General features: G+C 46.3%; 1 pseudogene; it reads right to left on the bottom strand.

Annotated features, from left to right (window-relative positions):
• On the bottom strand, positions 1-26,736 carry LOC137424181 (cathepsin D-like; annotated as a pseudogene).
• Positions 26,737-27,689: the final 953 nt, after the last annotated feature.

The raw sequence follows: 27,689 nt of genomic DNA on the forward strand, positions 1-27,689 counted from the left end.
TCCACACCAAAAACATTTATTGGATGCATTGATCAAATGTAAAACAGTGCATGATCACAAGGCCATGGCAAAGCCAACTTGGTCTTGTCCACGGTCAAATTCAATGTAGTAATGTCAAATGAACACGGCACCCAAAATCCACAATGGGCCATCAGGTGGTGGAACATCAACAGCAATAAAGGCCAAAAGGCAGGTGGTTTCAAAAACGGTCATGTCTTGATGGAAACATTCAATTAATCCTTTATATACTAATTATTGCAATTAAAACATGGATCGTTTGTTTTTTTCATTTGGGATCAAACTATAATTATATTTAAGTGTTCTTTCTAAAGAAAAGCCCTTTAAAAGTTACCTGTCCTCCATGGCAAACAGATTGGGAATTTGATCTTCCAAACTATTTTTTTTTTGGAATCTCGGTAACTTCCTCCACAACATGTTGTTTGAAAGCAGAGAAGCACAAGTTATATCACGATGACATATTGCTCTCCAATGAGGTTGAAGCCCTTTCCACCAAACAGGAACGTGACAACTTGGAGCGATGGTATTGCATTGCAATCGATGACAAACTGCAAATAAAAGGTCAACCTCTCAATCCTTGCCAAAGTCAGAAAAGTCCAACAACCACATTCTAGAACAGGTGCACCATCACGTGAAGGATGGCCTCCTGGTTATCCACGAGCTTACTGTTACACACCAGCTGTGCCCACCAATGACAACCATCAAATTAAACGGCGAACCATTAAGAAAGCTTTGTGGAATGGGTGAGGGGGGGTGGAGGGTCAGGTTTCTACATATATATACATATATATATATATATATATATATATATACGTATATATATATATATATATATATATATATATATATATATATATATATATATATATATATATATATATAGTTATGAATTTGGGTAGAGGAATATCTAGAGTCAGATAGATCTGTATAGGTAGGTATTCGACTGTCACGATAGGGAATCTACCTTGTAATAAGTTCTGTGTTTTTAGGCGGTTTGTTGGGATAAGAGTATACCTGTGAACATACCAGGATGTTCGGGTGTTAAATAGTGTAGGGAATAAGATAACACCCCTTGTGTGTCAGACCTGGTAATCATTCCTTTGTCCCTTATGGCAATGCATGCACATATAAGCACTTAGATAGGCCCTTTAGTGCACACAGTATTTAAATCCCCTTCCCTTACAACGACTTTGGAAAACAGGCAGGAATCCAGATCGGGGCACTGCCAGGGGGTGGGGGGGGGGGGGGGGGCACCGCCAGCTACACTTCCAGCAGGCATAGCAACATCGAGTGACACGAGCTATAACCATGCTACAGGGAACGTGTGATTGGTTGGCGCGGAAGGTGCGAACCTCCAGCCAATCAGGGCGAGAAATACCGATGCGGGAAGCACTTGGCCAATGAGAGGGCGCCAGCAAAACAGAACATTGGAGGAGAGTCGTGGAAGGTTATAAAAGAGGGTGCTGGACGACGTTCTCCCTCTTGCGCTGCACGTCCCTCTCTGGCTCTGGCGCTGCGCATCCCTCTCTGGCTCTCTGGTACTGCACATCCCTCTCTGTCTCTCTTGCGCTGCACATCCCTCTCTGGCTGTCTTGGCTGCACGACATTTCAGCAGCTCTTAGCTAGCAACTGTCTCTGACTCGTCTGGACTCGGTCTCTCTCTTTCCTCGCTTTTCTCTTGTCTCTGCACTTCCCTTATTGGTCTTGGGAGGTCCCTGGTGGTCGTTGTTTCGCCATCTTTGTGGTGCTTGGAGCGGTGCTCGGTGCTTTCGGTGCTGTGAGCGGGCGGGACCTCATATGCGATCGATTTGGATCTTGAAGCGAGGCGTGCCTCTGAACAGATGAGGCCGGGGCAAGCGGGTCGTTCGAGGCCTGGTGGCGCACGAGCGGGGCCGAGCGGAGCCGCGTTTGGACGGCGGACACGACAAGACGACGGACAGTTAAGACGAACCACATTTCACAAATACACCCAAATGCTTTATTTTCCTTTCATTCATTCCTGTGTCCTGTTGTTGAGTCTGGTGTGTGGGATCCCAAGTTAGGATCATTATTTATTTACCGTCGCGTTTCTTGTTATCGGGTTCCGTGAATAAATCTCTATTTTTGTACATTCTAATTCGGTGTTCGAGTACGTCAATTCCCGACTGGACCGGAGCTGCAGTCGGCGCGCTCCAGGTAAGCGCTTTTCCCGCTTATTCCTCTTCCCTTCCTCTTCCCGCGAGTCAAAGCAAAATCCGTGTTTTGTCGTCGCCTCCAGTAGATCCGTTTGGTCCATCCGCGGTCCCTGGTGTTAACCGGAGGGAATCGCACGACAACTGGTGTCAGGAGTGGGATTGAATCATGTAGTAGATTTGGTGTCAAAAGTGTGGAGAATTTGGACGCAAATTTTCGTAGTCTGAGGTGATAAATTGGCATCGTCGATCGGTGCGGGGGACGCGAACAGCGTGGCAGCTAAAATTTAAATTTTATCCCTGGTAAAAGCCGCGCGGGAAAGCGACCTCCTCTTAACGGATGGAGGAGGTGAGCAAGATGGAGGAAGGGAGAATGGAAGCTGGGGATAGCATTGGAAGTGAGTCGGAAGTAGTTGGGGGGTTTGAGCGTAGGGATGGAACTTTCCCCGCCACAGAGACGGGTCCTATAACTCTCCAGACCATAGTAAATTTATTAAATGCTCAGAGTGAGCGCAATGAGCGAATGGAAAATATACTGGATGCTCAGATAAACGGAATAAGGGAATGGCGGGAAGAAATGAGGAGAGACAGAAAAAAATATAGTGAACAAAGGAAAGCCCAGATTAAAGAAACGAAAACCCCATGTGAGCAAATGAATGAGATAAAGAAAGAACAAAGGAATGATTCACATGGGGCCCAGGAGAAGCCAAGGGTGGCAGAATTTGAATCGGAATGTGGGGCAGCCAAATTGGGAATTGCACCGGGCATGGCAATTAAATTAAATTTGGAAGGAGATGGGAAATGCCTGCAGGTAAATGAGGAGTGTCCACAGGTGAACGTGGAGTGTCCACAGGTGAACGTGGAGTGTCCACAGGTGAATGTGGAGTGCCCACAGGTGAACGTGGAGTGCCCACAGGTGAACGTGGAGTGCCCACAGGTGAACGTGGAGTGCCCACAGGTGAACGTGGAGTGCCCACAGGTGAACATGGAGTGCCCACAGGTGAATGGGGAAGGAAATTTGGAATGTTTGGAGGTAAATAGAGATTGTTTCCCACCTGCTGGCCTGGAGGTTTATCGGGGACGGGTGGATGCCCCAACAACTCAACAGGGGGGATGGATTTGGATCCTTGCTGTGCCAGGGCGGTGGTTCAGAGCAAGAGGGGGTAACACTATTGGGGGTCTGTGTGGTGGAGCCGGACTGGGTATTTATTGGGGAAGGCCTGTCGGGGCCAGAAATGATTTGTGATGATGATGGGGATGACGAGGATGATGTGATACAGCGGCTGGGGACTTGGGACAGTCCCATGGAGGTCGAGGTTGACCAGATCCAATGGAGCTTGGGGGATGAGGCGAGTCGGTCCGAGGAGGTGGTTGAAGTGACCGAGGGGACCCTCACCACGAAAACAAATTTGGTAACGGAGGTTCCAAAATTACAGAACCAGTTGGGGGAGTGTGTTGGCTCCATGCTGAATTTGGACATTGGAGGATCGGGAGATAGAGCCTCTGGAAATTTGGACCCATAGGGAATTTGGAACAGCTGCACGGAGGGGCAGAACAACCTGGGGGAGTTGTTACCTGTTGTCTCCTGGGGGAGACGGGGGGTCTGGTGAAGTGTGGCATCCCTTGTCCATCGGGGCGCCGCCCGAGCTAGTGGCTCGGGCCGGCAGGGTCACTGGACCCTGGTGGGGGTTAAGACCTCCAGGGGGTCCGAGGTGGTTTCTCAAGCCTGGGATGGAAAATATTGAGGACCACTAGGGGGAGTTGTTGTGGATCGTGCTTTGGTGGTGGCACTGTGGACAGCCAACTTGGGCCTGATGTGGTGACCACCCGGGAATGCGACCTGACACCCTCTCCCTGAGACTCTGGGACAGCCAGCATGTGGTGACCTGCCATGCTGTGCTGGGCTAAGGACGCGGGTCGAACCGAATGGACATGGATGGACATAGCCTGCCGGACAACCATTGGGGCATCTGTGGAACATGATGGTGAGAATGATCTTCCACAGATGTCTCGTTATGATTTATGGACTCTCGGTTTGGGAAGAGAGCCATGGGGATGAGAATGGGAATTGGTAATGTGCCGAGCATATGGGCCATGCTCGGCTAGTATGTGTATGGCAAAGCACCCTTCTTTGGTGAGTTTAGTAAAATGTGAAAAATGTTTGGCATGGGTAATCTAAGGTTAGATGTAAATTTAAGGGTGAATTTTGTGAAGAGAAATGGTGGTCACTGCATAGTGTTACATATTTATGTGAATGTATGTGAATTACCACTCAGGTCTTTGCTTATCAATGTGTAGTCGATTAAGGGTTGTTGTGGTTGGAGGGTCAGGAGCCCTTCTGGAAAAAGAGACCGGAAACGGAAGAAGAACGACACGAGGTCAAGAGAAGCGACGAGGATTCTTCTTCCTCGCCCCGCTCCGACGAAAGGTGGGATCGATCTTGAGCTGCGTGGAAAAGCGGCGTTCCCAAGCCCGTCTGGCGAGAGGAGTTACCGGGACGTGTACATACGCGGTGGACACGTCAAGTTGCCGTGGGGCCGTGCACCGACCCAGCGTCTGGCACCGTTCGCGGCACCGTCTACAAAGACGCGTACGGGTCGCACGTTGGGGCCTAACACGCGCTGCAAGCGGCGTGTGGCTTTTGCTTGCTTTACAGTACCCGCTTCGCGTGGCCACGAGGGGGCTGCAGCCGGGGTTCCCGGTACGATACATGCCCGGTGGAAGCACGTCCACCCGGGGTTCGTTCAACCGCCCGAGTGCGGCGAAGCCGACCATCATCTTGGTCAGGAGGGGCCCAGAGACATCGTGAGGGACAGAGACCAAAAGGGGGTCGTGAGTACAAAAGGGGACACACATATATAAGATGGCCATCTTAATCATCTAGGGGATTGATTGTGGATTGTGGATTGTGAATTGTTGATGGTGGATTGCTCGGGGAATATATCCTTGATTGTAGCATTGAAATTGTATGGTATCATTACCATTGAAATATATCATTGAAACTTAGTTTTCTCTTGGGTGGAATTCATATGGATTGCGTGGCGAAAGCGCATATATGATATAACTTTCTGGCGAAGTTCCTCTCACGGTCCGGGGGTCACCGAGACCAGGTAGTCACCGAGGGGACCACGTAACAATAGTGACACCATTATTGATCCAGGTGTGCTAGACCAGAGTGTTGGAGGCTGGAATAACAAGCGTAACGCCTTGGTCCCCCGTCGGTGAAGTGATGTGAGTTGACAAAGTGGAAGATGCAAGGCGGCCATTTTGGATTTTGACGTGGAGACCCAATTTTCAATAGTGTTCTCCCTTATGCCTAGATACACCCACACACCAGATTAGAAGTTAGTAGTTCGTTTATTTTTCAAGATATTTCGCTCACAAGGTTCAGACATATATATGATGGCGGCCATCTTGGATTTTGACGTGGCGACCCAATTTTCAATAGCGTTCTTCCTTATGCCTAGATACACCCACACACCAGATTAGAAGTTAGTAGTTCGTTTATTTTTCAAGATATTTCGCTCACAAGGTTCAGACATATATATGATGGCGGCCATCTTGGATTTTGATGTGGCGACCAAATTTTCAATAGCGTTCTTCCTTATGCCTAGATACACCCACACACCAGATTAGAAGTTAGTAGTTTGTTTATTTTTCAGGATATTTCGCTCACAAGGTTCAGACATATATATGGTGGCGGCCATATTGGATTTTGATGTGGCGACCATATTTTCAATAGCGTTCTTCTTTATGCCTAGATACACCCACACACCAGATTAGAAGTTGGTACTTCGCTTATTTTTCAAGATATTCCGCTCACAAGGTTCAGACATACATGGCGGCGGCCATCTTGGATTTTGACGTGGGTTGCACCCACACACCAAATTAGAATTCGGTCCTTCGCTTATGCACACACGCACGTACGTACGCACGGACGGAGGGGAAAACCATAGTTCCCCTTTCGCTCCGCGGTGCGACGGGGGACAACAAAACAGCCACTGAGCTTGGGGGAAGTGTCGTCACTTCCAGGGATACTCTGGATACCAGCGACATCATAACAATGGCACCGCATTTCTCACCGTACTCAACGGGGCATTTCCTCAAATGCCCCGTTGGGCTAAGGCACGGCACGACTGATAGGGGACCATCCGGCAGTGCAACTGACAGGATTCTCTAGGAGTAATAGTAGGCCCCTCGAAATTGATCAGGAACGAAGAGTTGTGGTACCGCCTGCAGACCCTGCCGGGCCCATAGTAGTGAATGGCTCGTCAAGAATGAGTGTGAGGCTGTTGCGAGAATTGCGAGAAGAGTGCCTGCAGGTGCAGTCGTGGATGAACAGACGGGCTTTTAGGGGGTGGGTCCGAAGGCCGTCAAACAATTAAAACAGGAGCGGGCGGCAGGTGGGTAACCTCCCACGTATAGCGATAGCGGGCCAGGGCAATCGGACGATCAACAAATTAGAAAGATACAGACAGCTCGATATGTTACGCAGGAAGAATAGCAAGAAGTTTGCGGACGCAGTGTTAGACGGCAGCCTATCCGCAAAATGCAAAATAAGCAGGGCAATAGTGAGGGGAGAGTTCAAAAAGAAATGGGAGACGCAAGACATGTTCGTCACGTTAAAGGGCTTTCAAATGACGCAGGGACCACAGGGGGAACAACAGACCCTAGACTTAGCCGGACTGCAAGGACAAGTGCATCAGTAGGAAATCAATGGGGCGCTGGCACAGCTAAAAATAGATAGCGTGCCGGGACCAGGCGGAATAAAGCCGAGGACGCTCGTGGACGTAGAACATCAACATAAGCTACTCAAACCATTATTTGACAGCTGGACAAGAGATGGAGTGATACCCCCACAAGCCAAAAAATGTCGGTCGATATTAATCCCCAAAACCAATGATCCCGACCAACTAAAACACCTGACCAACTGGAGGCCCTTAACCATCGGCTCGACAATCGCTATTACGTTTAGCCGAATCTTCACAAACAGGTTAAGTCAGGCTTGTCCAACTAATCCACGCCAGCGAGAGTTTATATAGGCCCCGGGGAGTAGTGAAAACATTGCCACACTCACCAACATTATGCAGGAAGCAAAGAGAAATAGGAAAAACGTTAGCGGTAGTGGTGCTCGACTTCGCGAAAGCGTTCGACACCGTTTCACACAGACACGTCGCCACTGCACTACGCTCGAAAGGTAGTCCGGCTGGCACCACAAAACTCATCGCAGGTATGTTCGTCGGGGCCACCACGTCATTCGATAATAACAGGGCAAACCAGGTTCGGCAACAAAGGGGGGTCAAACAGGGAGATCCACGATCACCGCTGCTTTTTAACTGGGCAATCGACCACTTAATCACCGAGCTGGAAAGGACTGGAGTGCCGTACATGTTTAGGATAAGGGGGAAGGGCAACTCGGAAGTTAGGCAGATGCTAGATGAATGCACAGGCAGCACCAGTAAGATCAAGTTCTACACCAGATGCACAGCCGCACAAATGGACGCTGCAGAGGAAGAAAGAGGTGATGGAACCGACGGGGGACGGGGACAGACGGCAGAGCGGCACTGTCACATGAATGAACGGACGTGTATGGTGTGGCTGACCTGTCTGGCGTTTGCAGACGACCTTCCCCTGGTGAGCGGCTGCTGGCAGGGCATTCAACACAATTTGGATCTCGTCAAGTGGTTCTGTGACAACATCGGCCTAGACCTCAATCTAGAAAAGACTAAAGGGTTTCACATGCGACACTGTCACGATCATAGCGTGGTATACAATGACTGCGACAAATTGGACCTTTGGGGACAGTGGGCAAGTGATTGGCATGCTGCCCCCAGGACAGCAAACAAAATACTTAGGCATCACGATAAGCCCGGATGCAATTTTCTGCCAAGAGGAGGTGTTCTGGACCCTGAACATTTGGCTGAACAACATCAGGGAGGCTCCGGTGAGAGCCACGACACACGCTAACCTAATCAAAAAACATGTCGTGCCCAGGCTCCTCCACCAACCAGTGAATAGTGACTCACCCAAAAACCAGATAGTCACTATTGATAGCCTAATTAGGATGGCGATGAAGCACATGCTTCATCTGCCACACATGACACCAGATGGCTTCATATACTCGGCCGTACGGGTCGGAGGAATGGGATTGATAAATTTAGCAGAAGCCGTCCCACGGATGAGGGCGGCTAAAGACTGGGCCGTGGCCCACTCCAAGGACGGGGTGATCCGATCAATTACGATCTCGTCCCCTGCCGGCGCCACCCTGCCAGACCGCTTTCATTGGTCTTGGGACTGAATGGAAGGGAAATTGGGACTGAAGGTAAATTAATCCGGGGGCATTTCGACCAACCGGTGGCGCACAGCGTTCAGGAAATGCTGGTATTCCCAGCTGGTCTATGCCCTTGGTGCTGCCACGTTCCACGACGACTCAATCTCCAACACATGGCTACACAACCTGAGACTGGGTAGGGTTAGACACACGATAGCAGCATTGCAGTTAATATCCAACACCTACCCTGTCAGAACAGCGCTGTGCCAAAGTGCTATTTACGTAACCAGAATGCTGTGACGTCACTGTTAGTTTGCTATTGCTTACTTTTTGTTTCAAGTTTTTTTCCGGGCTCGGAGAGAGAGTAAATAAAACACAATCATAAACACGGAGTAAATTAAACATAAACGCATTTCGATTTATTCTTACTTGGACATGGCGACGGAGAAAGAGCGCCAAGCCACGTGATTGGTCGCGTTGAACCCTATGATCAACCAGACAACCGTTATTAAATTTTCAACAAGCATTACGCCTAGGTCCCCCGTTGGTGAAGTGATGTGAGTTGACAAAGTGGAAGACGCAAGGTGGCCATCTTGGATTTTGACGTGGCGACCAAATTTTCAATAGGGTTCTTCCTTATGCCTAGATACACCCACACACCAGATTAGAAGTTGGTACTTCGCTTATTTTTCAAGATATTCCGCTCACAAAGTTCAGACATACATGGCGGTGGCCATCTTGGATTTTGACGTGGCGACGCAATTTTCAATAGGGTTCTTCCTTATGCGTAGATACACCCACTCACCAGATTATAAGTCAGTAGTTCGTTTATTTTTCAAGATATTTCGCTCACAAGGTTCAGACATATATATGGTGGCGGCCATCTTGGATTTTGACGTGGCGACCCAATTTTCAATAGCGCTCTTCCTTATGCCTAGATACAACCACACACCAGATTAAAAGTTGTTACTTCGTTTACTTTTCAAGATATTCCACTCACAAGTTTCAGACATACTTGGCGTCAGACGTACATGGCGGCGGCCATCTTGGATTTTGACGTAGGTTGCACCCACACACCAAATTAGAATTTGGTCCTTCGCTTACGCATGCACGCACGCACAGACGCATGTTCGCACGCACAGACGCATGTTCGCACGCGCGCCCACACGCACGCACACACGGACGGAGGGGAAAACCATAGTCCCCCTTTCGCTCCGCGGTGCGACGGGGGACAAAAATTCATAGGTTAGCAAGACACAGCCTCGAACTGGTTGCGGGGGTGACTGTGCCGATATTTGGGACGCGGGGTTATGGGGATGTAGTTGTGCAGTCTGTGGTAGAATAAATCTTTACTTGTAACTAGTTACGAGATTGGTGAGTGAACCAATGAGTGGTTCGTAAGAATGTCAGGAATGTACCTCGGAACTTGGAACCTGGAAATCTCTTGTTCACCTTGTCATGGCCCCGGGCTAGAGCACATTCCTAGGCTTTCACTATTGTGAAGCAAATGTAGCATTGGAGGAACTCCCAGCAGGAGGGGATGGTTGTCAACGCCTGGGGGGGGTGAGCTGGTGCCGGTGAGGCGACCGAGTAACGTTTGCGGAGAACGGATTAGGATTAGCGCAGAGAGGATTAAGATTTCTGTGACCATAAAACATGAACAACGTCCTGGGAGGAACACACTTGTCACCAGAATCTCTGCCCAACGGAACGAACGAGTACGGAACGAGAAACAGCGCTGAGAGAGGACCGGCCAAAGAAAGAAGAACAAACGACTTGAATTACCAATCCGTTTAGCTATTGTAGTCTTTATTGAATTGAAACAAGTGACATTAATTATAATAAATCCTTACTTTATAAAGCTGTTTCGGTCTATTGGAGTCTCCTGAGTCTTAACACATTCTCCTACAAGTCTGAGTGTCAACGTGGTGCTGTGCATGTCCGAGGTGTGTGGACCATGTCTTCTGGGTGGGTCTCCTGGTGGAGCATGGCTGTTGACTGGACCTTGGTGAAGTCAAGTGTGAGTGAGCACTGGGGGCTGCGGTTCTGTGGACTGGGGGATGAGGGCGGCGTAGGTGACGTGAGGGGAATGCCACGCACTTTGACCGTCTCCCCCAGGGCCAAGGTTGTGCGTGCGGTAGTGTTGTTGGCAGCAGGTGCTCACCACATTGGCCAGCTGGGGCTGGTGCAGCTGTGTTCCTCGCAGGGGGGGGGGGCGAAGGATGGATGGTGGGTCGCACCCTTATGGACACTCATGGGCCGTGTTGGCGTTTTGACTGCTCACCTTGTCCCGATGACCCTTGCACGGGAGAGGTGCGGAGCTGTCGTAGCCAGATGTAGTTGGGTAGTGATAATCACCGTTGGATGCGGACCCACATACCTGCCAGTATAGTGCGGACAAAAGATAAATTTGGAAGAATTTGATTGGTCCAACGAGAAATTTTGGGATTTTGTGGGTGGATGACACTTTGGACCTGACCAACCGTAGTTACCTGCATATCAAGGTAGAGGGAAGGCCTTGATGTTTACTGTCCCAGGCTTCAGGACTTGCTTATGGAAATTTTGGGGACAGGTAATTTGGAGTTGGGGGCGGGTGAGAGTGATGACATGGTCGGTGAGGGGGATGGAATGTGTGCCACACAGTGTCTTGTGGGTGGCGTCTGTTTATGTGTAGAGGTGATGTGTTTCTATGTGGTCGTGAGGTTGGAAAAGATGAGCGAGTGGTAATTATTGGGAGTTTTGAAATGTGCTTCTGGAAATATGTGATTCAAATGTGAATTGGGATTTCACAATGGCAGGCCATGGCAACTCTTGTAACATATTTTGTACCATCTGCTCGGAATTGTGCTGGGATAATTGAATGGCAGCGGGGGAGGAAATGTGTTTTGGGATCTTGTGGGTGGGGAAGGTGTGTGTGTCCGCAGGTATAGACCAGCTCTGAGGAGCGATGCCTGCGCCCCCCCCCCCCCCCTCTGCCGCAATTACCCCTGGCAGCCAGTGGTATCTGGAAATTGGAGCTCGTCGGTGGAGGGTCTGGTTGGGCGCCGTGGGGTAAAGGAGACCCCCGGCGACCCGTGGAGCTGCATGGAAGCAGGAGGCCAGGAAGGAGCCTGGGGTGTGGAGACCCTCACCGGCGGGGTAACGGCGGAAAGGTTGTTGGGCTGTCTGGGCAGTCACGGGGCCAAGAGGTAAAGGGGGGGGAGGGGCAATGAACGTGTAAGTCGGTTGACTTGTTTTGGGACTGCGGGCACCACAGCCGAAGCGCCCCCACCATCGTGTTGTGCGGTACCCCCCCCCCCCCCCCCGCTGCCTCGTTGAGAAATGCACACATGAATATGACATCAATGCCATGGTCTTGCAGGGGGGTGTAATCAGTATGTGCTTGGTAATGATTTTGTGTGATGATTTCTGGAATGAGTATGCGTGGATAAGGGGTTTGTGTTGCAAGAATGAGGGCGAAAACCACCGAGCCATGTCACTCACCTGTAACATCTGGACAGGGCCTGCGGAAATTTAGGGGTGCATTGGGATGGCCCCACAGGTAAGGTTGTGTCTTGTGGCATCCACCGGGGGACGCGGTCTGTAGAACGGGGTATGTACAAATGTTTAATAGAGTTTTGGAATTTTTGAATAAGGATAAGTTTGTGGTTAAGTAGTTTTGAGTGTTGTTTGTTTTCCTCCCTCAGCAGGAACAACGAATTATATCATTGTACATACTTGCATGATTAAGGGGATTATTTTTTTTTTTTTGTGTACTGAATCGAGGCTCGTGAAAGAGCTAACATTTATTTCACAAACAAATCAACCAGACAAACAAAATATATAAAAAGAGGGAGCGGAAGACAAGATGGGGAGAGAAGGGGAAGCACACAAACACAACATTTGAGAGCAGGGAGATGTTCTGGAGGGATAGGGCTTGGGGGGAGGAGGCGTGGGAAGGGAGGTGGGGGGGGGGGGGGTGGGAGAAGTATAAAACACAAGGACACCAAGGACTTCCAGGACAGAAGTTGGTATTTCAAAAAAGTGGATTTGGGGTGAAATTAGCGGGGGTAGAAAATATCAAGGTTTTGGATGGGGGAAGATAAGAGATGGTGGTGAACAGCTGTTTTGAAGACCTGGAGGGTGGAGTGGGATTGAAGAGAGTGAGGGAGTTTGTTCCAAAGGCGGGAGAAAAGAGGAATGAAGGAGTGAAGGTAAGCAGAGAGTCTTGATTTTGGCAGTTTAACCATAAGAGGGTTGCAGGCAGATCTTGTGCGACCTGTAGGAATATTTGGGGGACAGAGCCCAGAGAGAGCTGGGGGGGCAAGGCCAGAGAGGAGTCCAGAGAAGACGGAAAGACCACCAACCTGCCTGCGGTGAGTGAGTGAAAGGCCCTTGGAGTTAGCTTCATCGCGGGAGATTCCAATGATTCTGAACGTTTTGGTTTCAACAGCGTGAAGACGAGCTCGGAGGATAGGTGTTAAGGAGGATAGGTACGTAACTCCGGCTCACTTCCACAGCCCTCCTGCTTTATTTCGTAGGTTAATTAAGTGTGAGACAGTAAGTGTTAAGACTAGAATGGTAGCGCCTGCACTGAACCTAGCAGGAGCTATGGTTCCAGAGGGTATGGGGGGGGGGGGGGGGCTGTGTTATGAATTTGGGTGGAGGAATATCTAGAGTCAGATAGATCTGTATTGGTAGGTATTCGACTGTCGCGATAGGGAATCTACCTTGTAATAAGTTCTGTGTTTTTAGGCGGTTTGTCGGGATAAGAGTATACCTGTAAACATACCAGGATGTTCGGGTGTTAAATAGTGTAGGGAGTAAGATAACACCCCTTGTGTGTCAGACCTGGTAATCATTCCTTTGTCCCTTATGGCAATGCATGCACATATAAACACTTAGATAGGCCCTTTAGTGCACACAGTAATTAAATCCCCTTCCCTTAGAACGACTTTGGAAAACAGGCAGGAAGCCAGATTGGGGCACTGCCAGGGGGGGCCGCCGCCAGCTACACCTCCGGTAGTCCGAGCAACATCGAGTGACACGAGCTATAACCACGCAAAAGGGAACGTGTGATTGGTTGGCGCGGAAGGCGCGAACCTCCAGCCAATCAGGGCGAGCAATACCGATGTGGGAAGCACTCGGCCAATGAGAGGGCGCCAGCAAAACAGAACATTGGAGGAGAGTCGAGGAAGGTTATAAAAGGGGGCGCTGGATGACATTCTCCCTCTTGCGCTGCACACCCCTCTCTGGCTCTGGCGCTGCACATCCCTCTCTGGCTCTGGCGCTGCACATCCCTCTCTGGCTCTCTTGCACTGCACATCCCTCTCTGGCTGTCTTGGCTGCACAACATTTCAGCAGCTCTTAGCTGGCAACTGTCTCTGACTCGTCTGGGCTCGGTCTCTCTCTTTCCTCACTTTTCTCTTGTCTCTGCGCTTCCCTTATTGGTCTTGGGAGGTCCCTGGTGGTCGTTGGTTCGCCATCTTCGTGGTGCTTGGAGCGGTGCTCGGTGCTTTCGGTGCTGTGAGCGGGCGGGACCTCGTGTGCGATCGATTTGGATCTTGAAGCGAGGCGTGCCTCTGAACAGATGAGGCCGGGGCAAGCGGGTCGTTCGAGGCCTGGTGGCGCACGAGCGGGGCCGAGCGGAGCCGCTTTTGGACGGCGGACACGACAAGACGATGGACAGTTAAGACGCACCACATTTCACAAATACACGCCAATGCTTTTTTCCTTTCATTCATTCCTGTGTCCTGTTGTTGAGTCTGGTGTGTGGGATCCCAAGTTAGGATCATTATTTATTTACCGTCGCGTTTCTTGTTATCGGGTTCCGTGAATAAATCTCTATTTTTGTACATTCTAATTCGGTGTTCGAGTACGTTAATTCCCGACAGGACCGGAGCTGCAGTCGGCGCGCTCCAGGTAAGCGCCTTACCTGCTTCTTCCTCTTCCCTTCCTCTTCCCGCGAGTCAAAGCAAAATCCGTGTTTGGTCGTCGCCTCCAGTAGATCCGTTTGGTCCATCCACGGACCCTGGTGTTAACCGGAGGGATTCGCACGACAATATATATATTTATATGTATACACATATACATACAGTCTCATCTCAATCAAGTAGTTTATCGACGCACAATTACAAACCGCTGAAGATTGTCAAGATGGGCTTTGGAGTCTTATTTATGAAGGAAGGATTGAAGCGATATTGTCACAAGGGTCTAAATTTCTACGCGAAAATGAATACCAGCTTTCTCTGTTGGAATTCATCAACTTCCTGATGTCAAAACCCAGTCCATTTTGATTGACCTGAGCCAGCAAGGTTTTTTTATGCCTCCGCCCCTGGAGGCATAAAAAAACCGGCATTATGTTTTCGGGTTGTCCATCTGTCCGTCCGTATGGGCTAAACCTTGTTTTTCTCAGCAACCACATGTCCAATTGAGAGAAAACTTTCAGGGTAGGAGTGACATCCATTTCAAATGTTTTTTAGGATAATTGTGATGTCATAGGTCACGTGGCATGGCAGCAATCTTGGATTAAACGCAAATAATAATAAAAAAAATCCCTGGAAACCACTGAGTGGAAAAAATTTAAACTTGGCACATTGACAGGCACTCCCAATGGGGAACAAAAGCAGGATAATGATGACATCAAAGGTGAAGTGGTATTCCAGCCAAAAATGTTTTAATCGAATTCCTTATCCTAAAAATCTGAAATTGCATGCACATGATCTATGACCCATTTATATTTAAATATTAAATTTATGACAACATAAGGTCACATGGTATGGCAGCCATATTGGATTTAACCTAAAACCTCAAAAAAAAATTCTCCCAAACCACCAAATCGAATGACTCGAAACTTTACGTGTGTCATTGACTTGGCATGGCGATTAAAAGATGCTAACGAAAACATCATTGGTCATACGATGGTGTGGCAGCCATATTTCATTGAAGGAAAATATTAAATAATTATATCTCTGGAACTGCTTACCATATCGATTCGAAATTTTACAAATATCATCGAACACCTTTGTTGCATATACAGACTTGGCATTTAATATGGAATATATTTTTTTTCTTGGTTTTCTTGGTTTTCTTGAGTTTACTTTCTTAACTCAGTATATCAATCTGGTGAGTTTCCTTTACCCTTTGGTGATTTATTTGTTAAAAGAACCATGTCACTGATTGTCTGTCGCAGCAAGAAGTCAACAACAGGATTATATCACAGGTGGCGTGGCAAAATGTATGGACAGGTGCATTTGATGATTGGCTTCACAGTCGGGTATACAAGGGTTGTTGCGTTCTGTATTAGTGGAAAACAACTGCTGCACGTCTCCAAAAGTTATTGCCGCTTCCTCTGGAGATGGCCCGTCAACTCGACAATGCTGTTTGTCATGGAGTGGTGGCTTTACGAAATTACGGCATGAAACACCGTGCTATTGCTCGGCAGTATGGCATCACTCAAGGTCAGGTGTCAAAGATCCTGAAACGAAATGCTCAGAGGGGTCTCCCTACTCCAATACCGAGGCCAGGACGTCCCCGCAGAACCACAAGGAGGGATGATCGCCAGCTGCACCGGTTAGTCCGCAATGGCCGCACCAAGTCAGCGAATCGGCTTAGGGCTGAGTGGCAGCAACTGACAAATGTGCCTGTATCCAGAAGGCTAGTCAACCAACGACTGGTTCAAGCAGGCTATCATGCCAGGCGTCCCCTGAGAAAGCCACGCCTGACCAGACAACACCACCAGCGCCGATTGCAGTGGGCCAGAGAGCACCGTCAATGGCAGCCAGGACACTGGAATCACGTGATCTTCAGTGGCGAGTCTAGATTTCTGGTCTGTCGTCAAGATGGCTGCGTCCGAGTGCGCAGACAAGTGCATGAAGCCTACAACAAAGATTGTATAGTGCCAAGAGTCCAAGCTGGAGGTGGTGGGGTGACCATTTGGGCTGCTTTTCATGCAGGGGGCAAAACTGACCTGGTTGTTCTGAATGGAAACCTGAACCAGTTCAAGTACAGGGCCATTCTGGAAGAAACATTGCTTCCATTTGCTCGTGCAGCCTTTCGAGGAAACTTTGTCTTCCAAGATGACAATGCACGGCCTCATCGTGCTCGCATGATCCAACACTTTCCTGATGACCGTGGTGTAGAGCATATGGAGTGGCCTGCCATGTCCCCGGATATGAATCCGATGAGAACTTGTGGGCAGAATTAACGCATCAAATCGACCACTTGGACCAGCAGCCGACCTCTGTGCGTGAATTGCAGCAGGCTATTGTCACTGCATGGCAAGCGATTCCTGTCCAAACCTTGGCAAATCTCGTGAACAGCATGCCTCGACGTGTACGTGCTCTCCTGAATGCTCGTGGGGGTTACACGAAGTACTGAACTGTAATTTTACTGTCCGTAATCCCAGTCGTAATTTAACTTTTGTTTTTGTTGAAATTTTTTTTGGCTAATGTGCAAAATAAAGAGATACTTCTGGAAAACGTACAGAAGTTTAACACAGTACTGTCCATGAATTGAGTTCGATATCAGTTTGCATCACTTTCAAGGATCAATTTATTTGTTTCGAAATGTCAAATGTGGTTTTTGTTTCTTTTAAAGGTCACATTAACAAAATCTAGAATAATTTCAACATAATTCCAATGAACTTTTGGTTCTAAGACATCTTGAAAAGTAAGTTCACCCCCACAAAAAAAATATTCCATATTAAATGCCAAGTCTGTAGTTTGTAAATTATGACATCATAGGTTATGTGGTTTGGCAGCCACCTTGGATAGAAAAACTAACCTTATCTGATCAACATAAACTTCACAAATGTGATCCTCTACCCATACAAATGTGGAGTGTACATTGTTTAAAGGTCATATATCACATGGTGTGGCAGCCATATTATCTTGAAAGCCAATATTTTAAAAATCCCTTCTCTGAAATCGCTTCACTAATCTATGTGAAACCTGTCATGTCGAGTAAAAATGTGATACTTGAAAACAGCTGAAGGGATTTAAATCAAACTCGTTTATTTTTAGGACAGTAAACGAAGGCATCTACTAGTTGTGGGACTATGCGGAGGCATGTTGGTGACACAGTCACATTGTTCTAGTTGTTTATAGATCAGAAGTTGGTATAGCACAAAATAATGCAAATCCATCGACAAGACATGCTTCCGGCCATAAAACATTGCTTCAAAAAGGGGACCACAGTGCCCAAAAAAGGCCTACCCCCATTCCCCGGGGAAAAATGGCCTCTAAAGGTGGTTCATAGACAAGACATCTGACACCAACTGATGGTTCCGGATAATATCTGAATTAAAGATTTCTACGAAGCTTGTGGCCCAGACTAGCTTTGTTGGATGATGTGCACCATCTTATGAACTGTAACCACCATGTGTAGTTTATCAGTGCAACAGCAAGATGTTAAAATGGCCGAATCCCAGCAAAATGAGGTACTAGCCCTTCATGGGAATGTTACCACATTTTTGGCTTTGTAGAAATGGGAAGTGAGATTGGAACAATAAGAAAAGTTAGTCGTCAGGAGGAGGAATGGATTGCATATGACACGATTGGGTGGATGGAGGATGTTGAAAACAACCTGCACAAAGATGGTTCTCCTTATAACGCAATTGCCAACAGTTAATTCGGCTGTATGGGCAAAGCATGAAATTGATTATTTGCTTTTATTGATGCCAACATAGAATAGCCTTCCTTGGATTGCCATTCAGAAGCCAAGGCATCTTCAGATACCCTCATGGAGGAAAGTGGGTGATAGGTTGGCAAGATCGTTAGTGCCATGACAGTACCAGATGCATGTCACCATATCACCTGCACAAACTCAAGGAGGCAATCCTTGACGATAAAGCAAAGAAACACAAAATTATGGACCACTTGGACAGTTGCCCTTTAACATATACACATCATCATATAAAAGTTTGCATCTTCATTTTCAACTATATTACAATTAAGTGCAACCACTTCAACATGACAAACAGCTTGAACGTTTAGGATCAATCTACAATCAGTTATTGATATAAGAGTACCAACAGAATCAGAAACCAGTGCAATTCACATTGCCCTCATACCTGTTCAGGTAGGAGAACACAGGACGTCGAAGCAAATCCTGCGACATCATGTTGTCAAAAAGTGGTGTAGCGCCTTCAACAGCGACAGAGGGGTAAGCAAGGCTTGCAGTCCCATCAAAAGCAGCCAGCAGGAAGGTCATGTCAGGTTGCTCTACAGCTTCACCAAATATCTGTCTAACCACACTCAGATTGCCGATCTACAGTGGGAAAGATGATCTTGCATACCCTGTGAGAATTCAGGAAAAGGACCGGGTGGACAACGACTCCAATGGCGCCGAGGTGCTAGGCCCACAATCGGAAGGGGCCCATAATGACCAAGACAGATTTTTTTTAAGTGTACACATTGCGATACGTTTAAATAAAGAATATGTTTAGAATTTAATGGTACTTATAAAAAACAAAAACGATTTAAATTGGAAAAACATACTACCACTCCCTGGCGAGTGACATCACCACACTGATAATGGCATACATTCCAGTTCCAGGACGGTAAGCTCATGTTTTACACATGTTCTGTTTGCTTGTTTTTTGAATAATGTAAGCCTGTCATTTATACCATTTTAAAATCAATTGCTATTACATTTTATGGAATTTTATTATTTAATTTAATGGTGTAAATCAAGAGGTTGCTGTGCCACACATACGCATATATTTTTTTTGGGGAAAGGGTCCTCAAATGGGGGCCCACTCAATTGTTTGGTGCCAGGCCAACAGAAGGTTAATCCGGCCCTGATCAGGAACCAACAACACGTCGAGCGAGTGCATTTTTATATAGACACCATTTAATGCCCACCCAAAAAATATCATCGAACAAATATCATCGAATACCATGTGTAGACAATCAACGACAACGTATTAGCATCACACATACCAGGAGTTCTTCCTCGAGTGTCTTCATGCCAAATAGCTGGCGTTTGTTACCCATCCTATGACAATATCATCTTGGCCATTTTCCAGAAACTTCAAATCAATATCTACATCTGAGAATAGTACACCAAACTTCGAGCTGCCGAGTCTGTTTCCAGGGCTTGGTATGACTGTCAGATTGGTGATTTCACAGGCAGGGAGTTACAACAGTGTGTCATCACTCGAATGGACATCTTATCTACCAACATTAGGTGGACAGAAGATCATACTGCCTTTGAAGAGGTGAGTAATCACCAGCACGACTGAAGAAACTCCTGCTACCAGCAGGCAGCCATTTTGTGAAAGACTAGGGCCAAAAACTTCCCTCCGCCAACCCCACAAGTTGGAAATAATTGGGGCTGTTATCACTATTATCCAATTTATACATATTGCAATCAAGTATGCAACATTCGGTGATTAGGTTTGAACCCACAATTTATGGGTTATCAGTTGAGTATACTCACATGCAGACCACCACTATGTTCACCACTCACCAGTACAAGTAGACCAAACAATAACCCAAGCTATTTCCCATCCTCTCGACATACCGTAACAATGTCCTTGCTCATAAAGGCCTCAATACTGCCAGTGCCATAATTTATCTCGAAGGGTGCACCATCCGGAGTATAAGTGTGAGACTTAGAAGAGTCATACCTCTTGTGTCGTGCTGCAATAAAAGGTACACCTAAAACTCAAAAAGCAGTTAACACCAGGTAACATGGCAGGCATGCCTCATATGCAGGTATTGCTCATGACAACGTCTCCTAGATTATACAGTCCAATGCAGATGCAATTTTGGCATGAACTTTTTTAATTCGAAATTATTATTTTAACTGCTGGTATTTCCATATGGAATATCGTCATAAAATGTCCACATACAAGGGTTAAATTAACACTAACAACCTCGGGAATTAAATTTTGTCTGAAACAAAAACATAAACTTCTGGTACATCTACGACGTAGCACAAACATTTTCTTCACCGATAATGGCTTCATAAAGTATGAGCGCATATTTGCCATATCGGCAATTTGTCCTCTTTCTGCCTAGACAAGGCAGAGGGCACAACTTAAAGAAATAAAACTAAAATAAAAATAAGTAACAAGAAGACGTCATGCGGAGCATGATACTTGCAGAATCCACCTCCCACCCCCAGGAAAAAAAATTCCATTGATAAAGCAAATTGTACATTTAATGAAGATTAAAATTTACAATCTTGATCAAAGCTCGGGTCAACAGGAAGAAAAGTGTCGATTTTTCAGATAAAAAATGATGATTTTGTAAGGTTGACCTTGAGTTGACCTTTGACCTTTTGACCTCAAAAATAGTTAGTTTACCTATTTAGTGATGCAATGTGCAAATGCTGTTCAATTTTCAAGTCAATCAAATGAAAATTGGCGATTTTAGAAATTCGGCCTATATTGACCTTTTGGCCTATGTTCACCGAAATATAATTTGTTGTTGAATTCAGTGACCAGATATGCAAGTCCTCTTCAAATTTCAAGTCAATCGGATGAAAATTGAGGATTTTAGAAATTTGGCAAAGTTGGTGACCGTTGACCTCTTGACCCCAAAAACAATAGGCTTCTCAATTGGGACGACATATACGACAAACAAGAAGACGTCATGCGGAGCACGGTACTTGCAAAATCCGCCCCCCCCCCCCGCCCCCAAGAAAAAAAATTCCATTGATACAGCAAATTGTCCATTTCATCAACATTAAAATTGACAATCTTAATCAAAGCTCGGGTCAATAGGAAGAAAAGTGATGATTTTTCAGATGAAAAATGATAATTTTGGAAGGTTGGCCTTGTGTTGACCTTTGACCTTTTAACCTCAAAAATAGTTAGTTTCCCTCTTTAGTGACTCAATGTGCAAATGCTGTTCATTTTTCAAGTCAATCGGATGAAAATTGAGGATTTTTGAAACTTGGCCTATGTTGACATCAAAAATACTTGGTGGTTGAATTCAGCGACCAGTTTGGCAAATCCTCTTCAAATTTCAAGTCAATGGGATGAAAATTGAGGATTTTATAAATTTGGCTTATGTTGACCTTTTGGCCTATGTTGACCTCAAGAATACTTGGTGGTTGAATTCAGTGACCAGATATGCAAGTCCTCTTCAAATTTCAAGTCAATTGGTTGAAAATTGAGGATTTCAGAAATTTGGCCTATGTTGACCTCAAGAATACTTCGTGGTTGAATTGAGTGACCAGATATGCAAGTCCTCTTCAAATTTCAAGTCAATTGGATAAAAATTGAGGATTTTAGAAATTTGGCCTATGTTGACCTTTTAGCCTATGTTGACCTCAAAAATAGTTGGTGGTTCAATTCAGTGACCATACATGTAAATCCTCTTAGAATTTCAAGTCAATCAAATGAAAATTGGTGATTTTAGAAATTCGGCCTATGTTGACCTTTTGGCCTATATTTACCTAAAATATAATTTGTGGTTGAATTCAGTGACAAGATATGCATGTCCTCTTCAAATTTCAAGTCAATCGGATGAAAATGGATGATTTTAGAAATTTGGCCTATGTTGACCTTTTGGCCTATGTTGACCTTTTGGCCTATGTTGACCTCAAAAATACTTGGTGGTTGAATTCAGTGACCAGATATGTACGTCCTCTTCAAATTTCAAGTCAATTGGATGAAAATTAAGGATTTTAGAAATTTGGCCTATGTTGACCTTTTGGCCTAAGTTGACCTCAAAAATACTTGGCGTTTGAATTCAGTGACGAGATATGCACGTCCTCTTCAAATTTCAAGTCAATTGGATGAAAATTGAGGATTTTAGAAATTTGGTCTATGTTGACCTTTTAGTCTATGTTGACCTCAAAAAATACTTGGTGGTTGAATTCAGTGACCAGATATGCACGTCCTCTTCAAATTTCAAGTCAATCAAATGAAAATTGTTGATTTTAGAAATTCGGGCTATGTTGACCTTTTGGCCTATGTTTATCTAAAATATAATTTGCGTTTGAATGCAGTGACCAGATATGCAAGTCCTCTTCAAATTTCAAGTCAATCAGATGAAAATTGAGGATTTTAGAAATTTGGCCTATGTTGACCTTTTGGTCTATGTTGACCTCAAAAAATACTTGGTGGTTGAATTCAGTGACCAGATATGCACGTCCTCTTCAGATTTCAAGTCAATCAAATGAAAATTGGTGATTTTAGAAATTCGGGCTATGTTGACCTTTTGGCCTATGTTTACCTAAAATATAATTTGTGTTTGAATGCAGTGACCAGATATGCAAGTCCTCTTCAAATTTCAAGTCAATTGGATGAAAATGGATGATTTTAGAAATTTGGCCTATGTTGACCTTTTGGCCTATGTTGACCTCAAAAATACTTGGTGGTTGAATTCAGTGACCAGATATGCACTTCCTCTTCAAATTTCAAGTCAATTGGATGAAAATTAAGGATTTTAGAAATTTGGCCTATGTTGACCTTTTGGCCTAAGTTGACCTCAAAAATACTTGGCGGTTGAATTCAGTGACCAGATATGCACGTCCTCTTCAAATTTCAAGTCAATTGGATGAAAATTGAGGATTTTAGAAATTTGCCTATGTTGACCTTTGTTGACCTTAAAAATACTTGGTGATTGAATTCAGTGACCAGATATGCAAGTCCTCTTCAAATTTCAAATCAATCGGATGAAAATTGAAGATTTTAGAAATCTAGCAGAGTTGGTGACCTTTGGCTATGTTGACCTTTTGAACCTCAAAAACAATGGGCTTCTTGCTTTTGACCAACTCTACCATTTGGTGAAGTTTCGTGAAGATCGGTTGAAAATTGTGACCTGTAGGCCGGTGACAAACAAACAGACAGACAGAACCACAAACGCAACCAACCAATATACTTGAAAAATCTTCGATTTTGCAAGTAACAAACTGACAAACAGACAGACAGAACCACAAACGCAACCCACCAATATACTTGAAAAATCTTCGATTTTGCAAGTAACAAACTGACAAACAGACAGACAGACAGAACCACAAACGCAACCAACCAATATACTTGAAAAATCTCCGATTTTACAAGTAATAAAGATGCAGCGTTATAAACTACAAAACATGAAGATGTCATGCGGAGCACGATACTTGCAAAATCCGCCCCCCACCCCCAAGAAAAAAAATTCCATTGATACAGCAAATTGACCATTTCATCAAGATTAAAATTGACAATTTTGTTCAAAGCTCGGGTCAATAGGAAGAAAAGTGACGATTTTTCAGATGAAAAATGATGATTTTTGAAGGTTGATCTTGAGGTGACCTTTGACCTTTTGACCTCAAAAATACTTGGCGGTTGAATTCAGTGACCAGATATGCAAGTCCTCTTCAAATTTCAAGTCAATTGGATGAAAATTGAGGATTTTAGAAATCTGGCCTATGTTGACCTTTTGACCCCAAATACAATAGGCTTCTTTCTTTTGACTAACTCTACCATTTGGTGAAGTTTCGTGAAGATCGGTTGAAAATTGTGACCTGTAGGCCGGTGACAAACAAACAGACAGACAGAACCACAAACGCAACCGACCAATATACTTGAAAAATCTTAGATTTTGCAAGTAACAAACTGACAAACAAACAGACAGACAGAACCACAAACGCAACCAACCAATATACTTGAAAAATCTTCGATTTTGCAAGTAATAAAGGCACAAATCAGACTTTAATCATTCAATCTTTGGACAAATGGTTAGCAATAATTTATTCTGGAAAATCTAAAAGTTCCTCGAAATTAAGGTGCAATATGTTCACATGAGCTATCCCTAACCCTAACGCACGTACTGATAAAGCAGCCGCAAGATGGCGTCATCTGCATTCAGAACAAAGCAAAGTGTACGAGGGAACAATAATTATTTATCCATATATGATGGACAGAACGTGTAAAATGAGATTATAAAAGGTCACACAAACATTTTATGGTTCAATGCGTAAACTTTTACTGAACTCAAAAATACTGTCTCAGTACCACTACAAGCAATTCAGGTTCTTTCGCTCAAAGTAGTAAATGCATGAAAACGCTTCCATGTAAAGGGAGTGACAGCAGAAACAGGAGCGACATTTAAATTAGTCACATGCCAATATGTAGAAGTAGTCGGGATAAGGTGTACTTGGATATTGGCAAGAGGGCACTTAAAAGGTTCCATCTTACCAAGTACAACAATTTGGATAAAAAATGGATCCTCCCAAGACCACTCTCTCGCTCCAAGACCACAGCAAATTACTCTAAATTTATGGACAAAACTTGTGAAGGTACAAAATAGAATTGGGTTAGGAGTTAAATGAACATCTCAAAGATTTATAGCAAACTGCAGGATTATCAAAATAGACAACTTTGTTTGTGGTGGAGAAGGGAAGTTGCAACGCTACCAATGGCATACGTTAAATTATGGGATTTCGTTTCATGCAAAGCACCAGCAAACTCACAAAATAGTTCATACCCTAAACAACACTCACAGCATGTAGGGTTTTCTGGGGAGCAGCGCTTCGACGGAATCCAGAGATTTGCAGAACCGGTGTCGAAGACCAACTTGAAGGCTTGTGGAGGCGATCCGATGCCGATGAGACCAAAGCACCGAATCTGCAAGCCAAAGCTTCAGTGGTTCAAGTATTCCGAGTTTCGATGGCGGAGGTGCGGAAAGTTAAAAATGAGGGAAGAAACGTGCATCCAGGTAGTTTTTCAATTCCTCCATTGTGGTTCCAATAAGGGAGTATTTCGATTTGTGCGTCTCGGCGCCGTGCGTCTTCGGATGAAAGGAATCCTGTAATAAATAAAAGTCTTAGCACCTTATTGCACCGCATCAGCTAAAATTATACATACTAGTGTGACTCGGCGCGCTCCGCACGACTCAACACACGTCGTTTCAGAGCGATAGGCATCTTTGACCATTTCGGTGTCTTTTGGGTCTTCAGGGTCTTTTGGGACTTCAGTGTATTCAAGGGCTTTTGGGTCTTAAGGGCCTTTTGGTTCCTCTGGGTCTTTAAGGGTCTTTCGGGTCTTCAGTGTGTTTTGGGTCTTCAGGGTGTTTTCGGTCTTCAGGGTGTTTTGGGTCTTCAGGATGTTTTGGGTCTTCGGGGTCTTTGGGATATTTTGGGTCTTCTGGGTATTTTTGTTCCTCTGGGTATTTAAGAGTCTTTTTGTTCCTCTGGGTGTTTTGGGTCCTCAGGGTGTTTTGGGTCTTCAGGGTGTTTTGGGTCTTTGGGATGTTTTGGATCTTCAGAGTGTTTTGGGTCTTCGGGGTGTTTTGGGTCTTTGTGGTGTTTTGGGTCTTCAAGGGTATTTTGGGTCTTCAGGGGCCTTGGTGGTCTTAAGGGTCTTGGGGGACTTAAAGAGTCGTCAAAGTTCTGAAGGGTCTCAGCAGTCGAAACGTAAATTAAGAGGGTGTTAATTCTATTAGAAGAAGAAGAAGACGGTTTGGTCCCATATAAACCTACATACGAACAAACAGACAAACATACAAACCGACATAACAATATACGTTTACTCTATTATAATAGGATGAAGCCCTTGCCCTCTCTCCCCCTCCCCCCCCCCCCCCCCCGTCCCCTCCAAATAGCGAAACCAAACTACACCGATGGTTGCAAGCTTGGATGTGATCGACCCAGAACTGCAGGAGTAGCGTGACAAACACATATACAGTACACACACAAACACCAGCGACACAGACACACATACACACTAAAGACACACACACACACACAAACACAAACACACAAACATACACACGCCAGTCCGTGAATTATAATTACTAGTGGGGTCACCCGTGGGAATCCCACGGGCATGGAGGTGGATCATTGCGATCGGTGGAGCCGTTTTTGCGGGACCCGGGACAATAATGTTATGTGGGAGTCCAAACCTGAGAATTCTGGAGACGAAAGCTAAAATTGGGAAAACTAAATAGTTTTATTTAGAAATGTTTAGAAAATTTTATTTAGAAAACTAAATTTTACTCCTGGGGATCCCAGGATTACACACCGAAAAATTCGTTGTGATTGGTTCAGCAGTTTTTACGGTACCTGGGAACGGACGGACAGACGGACATTTGGTGAATTATAGTAAGATAAACGACTAAACCATCCACAATACACTCGATATTCCAAACCGAACAATCTCCCGAAACAAACGCCTGCACGAGCACAGGTCCTGCAGACTTACCTTGTGAAACCTTCAACACACCTCAATACCGCAAGCATAAAAACAAGAGCTGCAGTGCACTTCATGGTTCCACTGAACAAGTACGAGCACGAGGGCGCACACGCACGCACGCACGCCGCACGCACGCACGCACGCACACCGTGTTTACAGTTCATCGTTCGGATGATGTGAGCTGTGATCCGTAATAATTAATTTCACATTCACGTGATGATAGTCTCTGAAATTTATTGGTTGGTGTTTTCCCGATGCACCGAGAGAGGAATGCACCACAAGTTGTTTCATTGTGCTTATGGTCTCTCCCCGCTCTCTCGGTCGGTCTCTCACCCGCTCTCTCGGTCTGTCTCTCCCCCGCTCTCTCGGTCCGTCTCTCCCCCGCTCTCTCTCCCCCGCTCTCTCGGTCGGTCTCTCCCCCGTTCTCCCGGTCTGTCTCTCCCCCGCTCTCTCGGTCAGTCTCTCCCACGCTCTCTCGGTCAGTCTCTCCCCCGCTCTCTCGGTCTGCCTCTCCCCCGCTCTCCCGGTCTGTCTCTCCCTCTCCCCCGGTCTGCCTCTCCCCCGCTCTGCCTCTCCCCCCCTGTCTCTCCCCCGCTCTCTCGGTCTGTCTCTCCCCCGCTCTCTCGGTCTGTCTCCCCCCGCTCTCTCTCTCGCCGCTCTCTCGGTCTGTCTCTCCCCCGCTCTCTCGGTCCGTCTCTCCCCCGCTCTCTCGGTCCGTCTCTCCCCCGCTCTCTCGGTCCGTCTCTCCCCCGCTCTGTCTCTCCCCCGCTCTCCCGGTCTGTCTCTCCCCCGCTCTCCCTCTCCCCCGCTCTCTCTCGGTCCGTCTCTCCCCCGCTCTCTCGGTCCGTCTCTCCCCCCCCCTCTTTCGGTCCGTCTCTCCCCCGCTCTCTCGGTCCGTCTCTCCCCCGCTCTCTCGGTCCGTCTCTCCCCCGCTCTCTCGGTCCGTCTCTCCCCCGCTCTCTCGGTCCGTCTCTCCCCCGCTCTCTCGGTCCGTCTCTCCCCCGCTCTCTCGGTCCGTCTCTCCCCCGCTCTCTCGGTCCGTCTCTCCCCCGCTCTCTCGGTTTGTCTCTCACCCGCTCTCTCGGTCTGTCTCTCCCCCGCTCTCTCTCTCCCCCGC

Source organism: Myxine glutinosa, chromosome 3 (assembly GCF_964187855.1).
Source record: "Myxine glutinosa chromosome 3, kmMyxGlut1.1, whole genome shotgun sequence".
In the NCBI taxonomy this organism is placed as follows: Eukaryota; Metazoa; Chordata; class Myxini; order Myxiniformes; family Myxinidae; genus Myxine; species Myxine glutinosa.